An 11,817-nucleotide genomic window follows, 5' to 3' on the forward strand; every position below is an offset into this window, starting at 1 on the left:
TATCCGGCTTAACGATTCAACCATAGAATGTAGTTTCGATTACTTGTGTCTATTTCATAAAGCATTTATAAAAGTGAATGTATTCTCAGTCCCAAAAATATATATTGCAAAAGCATTTAAAAAGGGAGCAAATGAAACTCACTATCCAATATTTTGTAGTAAAAATATTCATACGACGGAACTGAACAATGCAAGGTTGGCCTCGGATTCACGAACCTATATCAGGTATATATATTAATACATATAATTGTAATCGAACAATTTATATATATTATTATTAATGGTTATTTTAGTAAATTATATGTTTCATTTAATAATTTAAATTAACTATATTTATCTTATATACTTTAAATAAATAATTAGTGTTTATAAAAATTTTAATATAGTTATGTTATATAGTTATGTTGTATGTATTAAATAAGTTTTTATATAACTAATATTTATTTGGTAAAATAATAATAAAAAGTTGTATCTTTATATAATAATAATAATAATAATGATAAAAATAATGTTAATAATAATAATAATAATAATAATAATAATAATAATAATAATAATAATAATAATAATGATAATGATAATGATAATATTAATATTAATAAAAATAATGATACTTATGATAATAAAAATAATAATAATAAAATAATAGTAATAACTATACTTTTAATAATAATAATAATAATAATAATAATAATAATGATAAGTTTAACAAAAATGAAACTTTATATAAAATGATAATTTTACTAAAAATGATGACTTTAATAAAAACGATAGTTTCTAATAAAAATGATAATTTTAATGATAATACTAATAATAATTTAAATAATAATTTTATTTAATCATGACTTAATTGTATTTATATTCATCTTTACTCATAAACGTATTTATAACTATATTCCTCGGTAGTAATTACCTTAACTATATTCATGATCACAACCCTAATCGTTTTTATCTTAACATTCGTAATCTTAATTATATCAGTTTTAATGTTATTAATAATATAATAACTATGATATCAAGATTAATAATAATAATAATAATAATAATAATAATAATAATAATAATAATAATAATAATAATAATAATAATAATAATAATAATAATAATAATAATAATAATAATAATAATAATAAAATGAGTAATAAGCAAACTACCTCAATGAAGTAGTCCTTAAAAAAATGCCCAAGTTCGGGTTTGAACCCGCGACCTCCCGCTAACACGATAACATCCTTAACCATTACTTCGTATTAGTTTTTATATTATTATTATTAAGATTTTTATATCTTTTAACTCGGCTTTCTGTTTTGAGTCATCATCAATCATCATCGATGTTATTATCATCATTCATTTAGTAATCACCATGATATTTATCTATCATCATTCATCTCGATCAACTAATATCATCCTCATTGAAACCGTATCATTATCATAATCATTATCATAATCGTATTCATCATCATCTTAATATCCTACGGTATCATCAACTTATCCTAACACCCGCTATCATTATCATCATAATCGAAACATCATCATAATCATCCGTATTGTTATCATCATTCTTATCATCATATGTATCATGATCATAACAACATCATTAACGAATCATTATCCTAATCATCCTCATCATTTTCAACTTCTAAGCCCAACACATAATATAAAGGCCTGCATAGCAGTTAAAGGCCTACGACCTGTTTTCAAAAGGTCACGTACGTCTAGTATACAATAGCGATAGAATTTGGCAATTAAGCTTGAAGGAACTTGGTCAACCATTATCACTTGTCCAACAAGTAGGAAACACATTAACAAAAATAATCCCTTCATTAACTTTTTCATTTCATTTATATATTATCACCAACTTTTATTGTCATCGAACACAAGCAGGTACAGTAATAGCAACGTCATCAAGCAGCAGTTTTTGTTGATTGTTTATGGTGTTGTTCGATGATGTACAGCAAAACAGGAATAGAAACAGTCTCGAGCAGCTGTAACAATGGTGGTTTATGATAAAAAAAATGTAGAGAGAGAGAGAGAGAGAGAGAGAGAGAAGAAAGAGAGTGGTAGGGTTGTGGTGGCGAGTTGATAGCGGTTTGAGTGATGGTCGACTGTAATAGAAAAAATAGCAACGGGAAGATATAACAACCCTCACTTTTCCTTTCTGAATTTACCAAGTTGTCCTTAGGGTTTCAATGTCATATTCTGTGCATCATTATTAGGGTTGTTATCCATTTCGACAAACGAACATTTATACTTTCATTAAATGATCGTAATTATTATTAAAACCCTAATATGATATAAAACCCTAAACCCTAATCCCAATTAATATCAAATCTGAAACCCTAAACCTAATAATAATTAATAATCTAAACTCAAACCCTAAAGGTTCATTAATGTTAAAACCTAACCCTAATACTAAAATTACCATATGTAATAATATTAAATGGTGACATTTATAAAATTTGAAAACTAATTAGAACCAAATTAAGAATTTATAAAAATTAGGGACTAACAATTAAATAAAATGTATTTAAATAAAATGTAACCCTAATATTAATAAAAATTATAATAAATATATATATATATATATATATATATATATATATATATATATATATATATATATATATATATATATAAAATACATAAGTAAATAAATATTGCCAAAAAAAAATTAAAAATATAAATAAATACATGTAATCGGCTGTTTAGGAAGAAAAAAAAGAAGGAAGTAACAAACTTGATCATTAGGTTAAGTAATCCATAATCCTAGTTAAATACAAGTCCTTGATCACCAAGATTCATGAGTCCTAATGAAATCCCAACACTTGGTTAATTCCCTATTTAAACCGTCATGTTACTCCCTAGATTGCATTACAAAATCTCTCTTAAAATCCCTGGCTTTAGTCGACAAATCCCCGTCGTTTCCCTCTTAAAATGTCGACTAAAAATAACCCTCAAAAAGGCTGCTACAATCGTCAACCATCATCACTTGCACAGCCTTCTTCCCTCTTCTGTTAGTCGACTAACAACCCACCCTTGTGTAATCTATCTGCAGTCGAAAACCACCACCAAACCTCCTGTTTTGCAGCTCCTTTTTTCTTTGTTAGTCGACCCAAATAGCTGTCCAATTGCAGCCCATTGTTGCTGTTGCAAACCACCACAAAAACTGTTGGTTTCTGCTGCAAAGTCTTCATCTAAACAGCCCCCAAGAAAGACTTAAGTTGCTGCATTTATTCTGCAATTTTCTTGCTGCAAACTCGTGGTTGTTGCTGCTGTATTTTCGAACCATAACAGCCCTTTTACCTGCTATTATTCAGCTGCAAACACGCCTTCAAAACAGCCCCATAATCAATCGTTGTTGCTGCGTTTTATTTTCTGATTCTTCTTGCTGCTTTTCGTGATCAACCAGCCCCAAAAAGCGAACCCATTGTTGCTGCTGTACGTGATCAAATCAGACCTAAACAGCCCTCTTTTGGGTCAGTTGTTGCTGCTACTGTGGACTGCTTCGGTTTCGTATACCATCATCATCATAATCCTTGATCTCACTCTTCATAAGGTAGTCTAAAACCCTAGTCTAATCTTGCTTTAAATCTATTATTAATAAATGGTTATGTTATAAGAATTGTTATAAGTATAATGATAAAAGATGATAATTATAATAAGGATACAAGTATGATAAGAGATTATGAATATGAAGTAATAATTTGATAAAGAATAAGAATTATGAATGGTATATAAAGATGATTATGAATAAGGGTTACAAGTTTATTAATAAGTTTAAAGAATTAAGATTAAATATATGAATAAGATTAAAGGTACTATGATGTTTAATAAAGATAATAAAGATTATGAATAATAAATATAATTATTAAGAATAGGATGTAAGAATAATTATTATGATATGAACTAGTTAATAAGGTTAAAAGATTATAGATAATGTTTGAGATCAATAAGTTAAGGTTATTGAATCATGATTATGTTCATAAATAAAAGTGAACTAGATTATGATGTGGTCAATAGGGTTAAAGGTTGTAAAACTTAAAAGATTAAGTATAAGTTAGATGATTAATAAGTTGAAAGTATGAATATAGTTATGATCATGATTGTTGTTATGAAGTTAATTATAATAGATAAATGTTTGTAGATATGATGAACATGGTTATAATAAAAAGATTATGATTAAGGTTAAAAGATGATGATTATAATAAGAACAAGTATTATGTAATGGTAAAAGTTAGGATTAATAAGATTAAGAATTATGATGAAACCAGTTCATGATTAGGATTAGTTGTTTAATAAAAGGTTATGATTTTATATTAATGATTAATAAGTTATTAGGATATGATTGATAAAAAGTTATAGGTTAAACTAGTAAGTAGTTAGTAAATAAAAGTTATGATTTTACGTGCATAAGTCTTGATTAGGAAGTAATAGTGATAACTATATGCATGCATGCATACGTATGTATGTACATGTATATGTTGTAGATATATGTGTGTGTGTATATGTAAATATATACATATGTGTATATGTATGTGCATATATGTATGTATATGTACGTGTGTATGTATGTATGAGTGTGTATGTAAGTATATAAGATTAATACAATATGAAAAGTAAAGTAGTTATATGTATATATATGTACCACCTTTACCTTAAAGTATATATAACACTTACATATATTATACATAGCTATAAACATATATATACATGTATAATAATAAATAAAGAATATATATGTATGTATCATATAGGTATATTTATACATGTATACATAATAGTTGATTAAAGTAAATAATAATACTATTATTAGTATAACCTATACACCTAATTATGTAGTAACACTTAATAACACTAAGTATATTATCACTTATATAAATATAACTTTTCTCGAAAACGGTCACTGTTAATATAGTTTGCTATATTAATAAACAAACTTTATGTCTACTAGACATTAATTAATTGAACATTATATCTCTAGGTTGAGATCTCCGTGTTCAACACTCCGATCATATAATTTGCGTGGATTATCTATCTGCTATTAAGGTGAACTTCATAGCCCCTCTTTTTACTATTTCTCAGCTGTTTTATAACTTTGGGGTGAGACACATGCTTGCTTTTAAACTGTTTTACGCTTAGACACGAGTACTCAAACTTTATTCTGATTAGTTCAAACTGTGCTAACATGCTTTGATTCGTGTTAAATCCCTACCATAATATCGTTAATTGCTACGTATAAAGGCAAACTTAGTTATTGTGAATAGGCCTATTGAGAGTGACGTCTCTAACCATTTGACCGTTGGTCTTTGGTTACATAATAATGATTAAACGACACTGGAAGTTCAAGGTGTCCTGGGGTAACTTTGTTTACGTTTCGATATCATAACTTCAGCATTTACTTTTGATAACTAAATCTTGTGGTCTAAAAACTTATTATGATTATTAAACCTATATTGTTACCATTTTGGTTGACACTTTTAAGCATGTTTTGTCTCAGGTACTTAGATATATTACTTCTGCTGTAGAACTCTGCTATTACTTAGAAGTCAAGCCGAGCACTGGGACCAGAGTTAACATCCGCGTCAATGGCGATTTTGGCGGGGTGTTACAGTTGGTATCAGAGCTTTGGTTATAGGGAACTAGGTTACATTAGTGAGACTAACAAGAATAGTTAGGATGCATTAGTGATTCTAGTCTATAACCAAGTTGTTCATTTGCATTGATTATTTGCATTACCTTCTAGATTATGTGCATTAAGTTCACTTATATTTGTTATGCCTAGAACTCCTATACCATTCAAATCTTTAGAAACACTTGACTATAGGAACTATATTTACACGTCTGACTCTTAGAATAAGGGCCATAACTTACTTGTATTCCAACAATGGAACGCCACCATACCTATCTCATTATGTAATTTAGGAGAGCCAAGACTTGTTATAGAGAACCTTTCCTGCCTTAGTTTTAAGTGCTTTCCCTTAATCTTTATACTGCCAATCCATCTTACTACATGCTTTTACCTCTTCTGACATTATATATCCTTTCCTAAGGATATCAAGCCAAAACACTATCATCTTGCCTGATCCCGACTCTAAAGGATCGGTTAGTATGTGATTGTTATCATATCCATACATATCTTATGACCTAACTTCGCCATTATGATTCAAAGTTTTCTTTGACTCACGCGAAGGGATGTCACTCATGACTCAACATTCCAACGTCAACTATTTAAGTTTGATCATATATATATATATATATATATATATATATATATATATATATATATATATATATATATATATATATATATATATATATATATATATATATATATATATAAAGCTTGAATTAATTGCTAATATTCCATATATATATATGTGTGTGTGTATATATATATATATATATATATATATATATGTATATGTATATGTATATATGTATATATATGTATATATATGTATATGTATATGTATGTATATATATGTATACCTATATGTATGTATATATATATATATATGTATACATATATATATGTATATATATATGTATACATATATACATATACATATATATATATATATATATATATATATATATATATATATATATATATATATACATATACATACACACACATATATATATATGTTGAAGCGGAAGTATGAATTAGTGAAATATAATGACGCTTGACCGACGTGATTATATTATAGTAATTCATATAGAAATTCCAATATCATGAAATATGGAATAGAAAGTGAATCAAATAAAAATTTCCTATCCATCTCGATGTTATTACATGAAGGGTAATTATCATCTAATTTATAGATATACGAAGAGATCGTTACGATCAAACTATCTCATACCCATGAGTAGATTAACAAATTCTCCTATGCCATAAAAGCTGTAAAGCTTTGCATTCCTTCTTTCTTAAACAACTTATCTCTTTGACGCTTAAGGAAGGATGCATATTCTTAAGTGACACCCCCAGAATTTCTACGAAGCATGTTTCCTGTTGTCGGTAATTACGCTCCTAGTGTAGATTTTTATAAACCCATTAGGAAACCCGTCGAAGATAAGCGACAACCACTCGCAAGATTTTCATTTGAATATTCAAACGAAGATATTATAAAAACCACATTCACTATCACGTTCTCATACTCACCATTCATATCTCACTTGTCAGCAATAGCTTCACACATAAACAATTTGAATTTCTAAGAACATACGCCCTAATAATAGTCAACAACCGTATTTAAAAAAAACAATAGATTTCATTACATCGCAACACTTTTGCTTAAAATAACTCGAAATTTTCAAAATACCTTCAACCGATTTTCATCGATCTGTTTCCAACTCGTAACCTCCGAAATATGAAAATTCTGTTACCAAAATTTTACATACACTATTTTACTGTGCGATCCTCCCAAAATTCTATAAAATAAATTTATTTACTACCATTCGTGCAAATTTTATAAATCGTATATGTTTATATAATAAAGTAAATAAAATTTACCTTTATTTATTTTGACTAGTACACATAAAATTTTACTCTCACTTTTCTCAAATCAATTCTTTTATTCAAAAGATATTTTACTTAAAATAGTACATGTTGTACATAACTCTAGTTTTACTAAGAACTTCGTTTCCTTTTTAAATTGTCACCTTAAACGACTCGAACTTCTATAAAAAATTTCATTGCTTGTTTATATAAAAATTTTCGTATTATTTGATGTTTTAGCAGAGTGGTATAAAAATACTATTAATTTTAGCAGGAAAATACTATTAAATACGATACAATTTTACACAAGATATTTATTTATTTATAGAATGGATATACTTAAACCTTGCTACAACACTTATAGGCAGTGTACCTAATCGTACAGTAGTGTAGTTTTTAGTAAGTCCGGTTCGTTCCACAGGGAAAATCTTTAAACAAAGCTTAACGCTATATTAGTTTACTTTTGTAAAAATACAAATATATATATAAGTAATATTATTATTATAAAGGGGGGGTTTTACCGTTTAATGACCGGTTTGTCGATTTTAAAACTTTAGTCGCAGTTAAAACCAAATGTAAAATAATAAATAAATACAAGACTTAATTTAAAGCGTAAAGTAAATAACGATAATGAAATTGCGAATAATAAAAGTGCGATAAAATAAACTTGCGATAATTAAAAAGTACGATAATTAAAAGTGCAATTAAATACATTAACAATAAAAATGCGATAATTAGAAGTGCAATTAAATATAAAATAAAGGAAATTAAATATGAAATAAAAGAATTATGCTTATTTAAACTTCCGTAATCATGATGTTTGACGTGTTGATTTTAGTTTTATGCCCATGGGTTAATTGTCCTTTGTCCTGGATTATTTAATATGTCCGTCTGGTTTTTGTCCATAACAGTCCATCAGTCATAAATATAAAGTGCGAGTATCCTCGTCAAATTATCCTTATACCCGAAGTTAAATATTCCAACTAATTGGGGACTTAAACTATAACAAGATTTTAATACTTGGTTTAATAATTACACCAGGATGTCGACTGAGTGTAACCCAAGGTTTTAATATTTTGTTATCAATTAATGCCAAGTGTCCTTTTACATAATTTCACCCCTGTTTTAATTATTCTAGTGGCTATTAATCCATTCTCGTGTCCGGTTAAATGAACGATTATTCATACATATAAATACCCCGCCCATCGTGTCCGATTGAGTGTATATGGTAATTTATAGGGACGCCTAATTGTAAATCTTTATATTAACATTAACAAACTATCATTTAGTTAAACAAATATAAAGCCCATTAATAGCCCATAGTCTAATTTCCACAAGTGTCATTCTTTTGTCCAAACCCCAATTATGGTACAAAGCCCAATTACCCAATTTTAGTAATTAGCCCAACATCATGATTACTTCGGATTAAATAAGCATAATAATAACTTAGCTACGAGACATTAAATTAAAAAGGTTGAACATAACTTACAATGATTAAAAATAGCGTAGCGTTACACGGACAGAATTTCGACTTACACCCTTACAATATTCGCTAACATACCCTTATTATTAGGATTAAAATTAAAATTAAAATTAAAATTAAAATTAAAATATAAATATAAATATTTACGTATAGATATAGAGAGGATGGATATATATTGATATATTTTTACGATCAGAATGAGCGAGCTTTATAGGCAGTTTCTAATTTTGGGGCTCCGCGACTCTCGTAATTTTTGCACTGCAAACTCCGCAACTCACGGAGTTTGCTTTTACAGCTCACACAAGTTTGGAGCCTTTCTTGCCGACGGTTTATAATATATTATATAATATATAAATAATTATAAGAATTATTTAAATATTATATTATATTTATGTGCATAGTTGACTTGTAATTTTTAGTCCGTTGCGTCGAGCGTTGAGAGTTGACTCTGGTCCCGGTTCCGTATTTTTGAACGTCCTTGCGTACAATTTAATATCTTGTACTTTGCGTTTTGAATCTTGTACTCTTGTAATTTCGAGACGTTTCTTATCAATAATTGGAACCTCTTTGATTGTATTTTGTACTTTTGAGCTTTTTGGTCGTTTGCGTCTTCAATTCGTCGAATCTGTCTTTTGTCTTCACCTTTTATTATTTAAACGAATATCACTTTTAAATAGAACAATTGCAACTAAAAGCTTGTCTTTCTTGAGGAATAATGCTATGAAATATATGTTCGTTTTTAGCATTATCAAATATTCCCACACTTGAGCGTTGCTTGTCCTCAAGCAATATCGTCTTGAAATACTAGAATCACTTCTTTATTCTTCACACTTTGTACATCAGTGATTTCTATACGGCGGTATAAACAATGGTAGTAACGATATGGTTTACAGTCCCACATGACTATAAAAATTTAGATCCATTAAGGAAATTGGATCTTTATGAAAACATTTGATCTTTTGAAAATTAAATCTAGTTTTTACCCTAGATAAGTTTTCAGGAAAAAACCCTTCACCGGTGTTTGCAAATTCTTTTTGTGGGTTTGGTGGGTTTCAGATTTGAAAATTTTAGCTCAAAACTTATGGTTTTGTGTCACCCAATCGCTAACCTTGTATTTGGAAAGCAACACGTCCAGTTTACTTATCCCGTATATTACCTTTCGGTAAACTACCGTCCGGTTGTAAAGGAAAGCTTTGAACAAGCAACTGTTAAGGCAATGTCCCTTGACATGCTTTTAATTATGGTCTATAACGTGTCAAACGCAATTACTATCCTTGGTAGGAGCAATAGTAAAGCTCACCCTTATAATTTGTAGGTTTGGCACAAGGTCATGTCTTTGACCACTATGCAAGCACCGTTCTTACGGTTGACACCCGATTTGGTTCAGGTGACCTAATGAATTCTAGGTGAATTCCTAGGATTTTACGTTCAATGGTAATGAACGCATTGAAAATAGTTTTTCAGAAAACAAATCGGTTTATAATTTTGATCAAAATATTTTCTCGTTCAAGCTCGAGTTTAGATATCATTGAATTCCATGAGTTTGAATTCTCAATCTTTAAGGTCAATCTCTAGGATTGAGTAATATCAGGCTTAAAAGCTGATTTTTTTGATCTTTTAAGGAGATTATCCTTTCTGGGGATCTGATTCATTAGTCTTATCCAGCTAATTTGCATGGTGCCCCCCCATTGTACGAGATAAATCCTTCTCATGGTTAGGATAAATCTGACCACTTGGCGACCCTGTTTAATGCTGAGGTCCGTGGATTTCCTGCTGATTTTAGTGTTGACTTTTCTAGATTTTTCGTCAACCTACAGCTGGTCTGGACGACAACTTCTTGACCTAAATCAAGAAGCGCGTTTCTTTTTCGGAAGACTTTACTTCCTTTTAATGATGGAATTGATTCATCGTGTAGATCCATCTTTTCTTTTCTTTCATCGGGTAAAACAGTTTAGTTTAGTCCAAAGCAAAAGTATTTTCAGTTATTTGTACAAAAATATGTGACATATGTTTTGAATAACTTGGTAATTTTTCCCATACTTGGCTTTTATTTTCCTTTTTATTGTCCTCTATTCCATTTTAAATGAATTTTAACATTTTGGTTTGTTTCCCAATTTATGTTCTTTCTGAGGTAACAATAATTTCGGTGTTAACACCTAGTTTTATCGTTCATAAATATGTATAAACATGATTTTGAGTTCATTTAATTGAAAATTTTGAAAAAATTTTACTAGAATTGGGTAGTCAGTATACAAGACTAGGGCTGTTCTTTATTATCAGAGAGCACTAGATTCTAATACAACTACTGCTTTACTAGTATTTTTAATGGTAACCAAGTGTTTAAGATAAAAATTATAAAATCCGAAACAATTTAACCCCTTCCCACACTTAAGATCTTGCAATGCCCTCATTTGCAAGAAATCAGTAACAATTTAAATTATTGAGGGTGATTTGTGTGAAAATGATTAAATTTTTACCAAAGTTTCCAAATATATTGGCGTTTGTTTGCCGAATGATAAATGGTGCACATCATTTGTTCATTCCGTCTTGTTGTTATTTCACATATATTTTGCATCTTGTCGTCAAAATTAGTTGCTTTTGCTGAACTTAATGCCAGTCTTTGAAAATGCGTTGTTTTACTCTGTTGTGTACATAAGATAAACTGCAAACATATATACATATTTTCGAAGTTTGGTATATTACCCCACATTCAAAAATTTATTAAAATCTAAGAATAAAAGTTAGAAAATTATAAAAATTATTACAATATTAACATAAGTATTAAACGTATCAACAATCTAAATTACAAAATAAATAAAACTAAGTAGATTAGGGATGA

Source organism: Rutidosis leptorrhynchoides, chromosome 3 (assembly GCF_046630445.1).
Source record: "Rutidosis leptorrhynchoides isolate AG116_Rl617_1_P2 chromosome 3, CSIRO_AGI_Rlap_v1, whole genome shotgun sequence".
Lineage (NCBI taxonomy): Eukaryota > Viridiplantae > Streptophyta > Magnoliopsida > Asterales > Asteraceae > Rutidosis > Rutidosis leptorrhynchoides.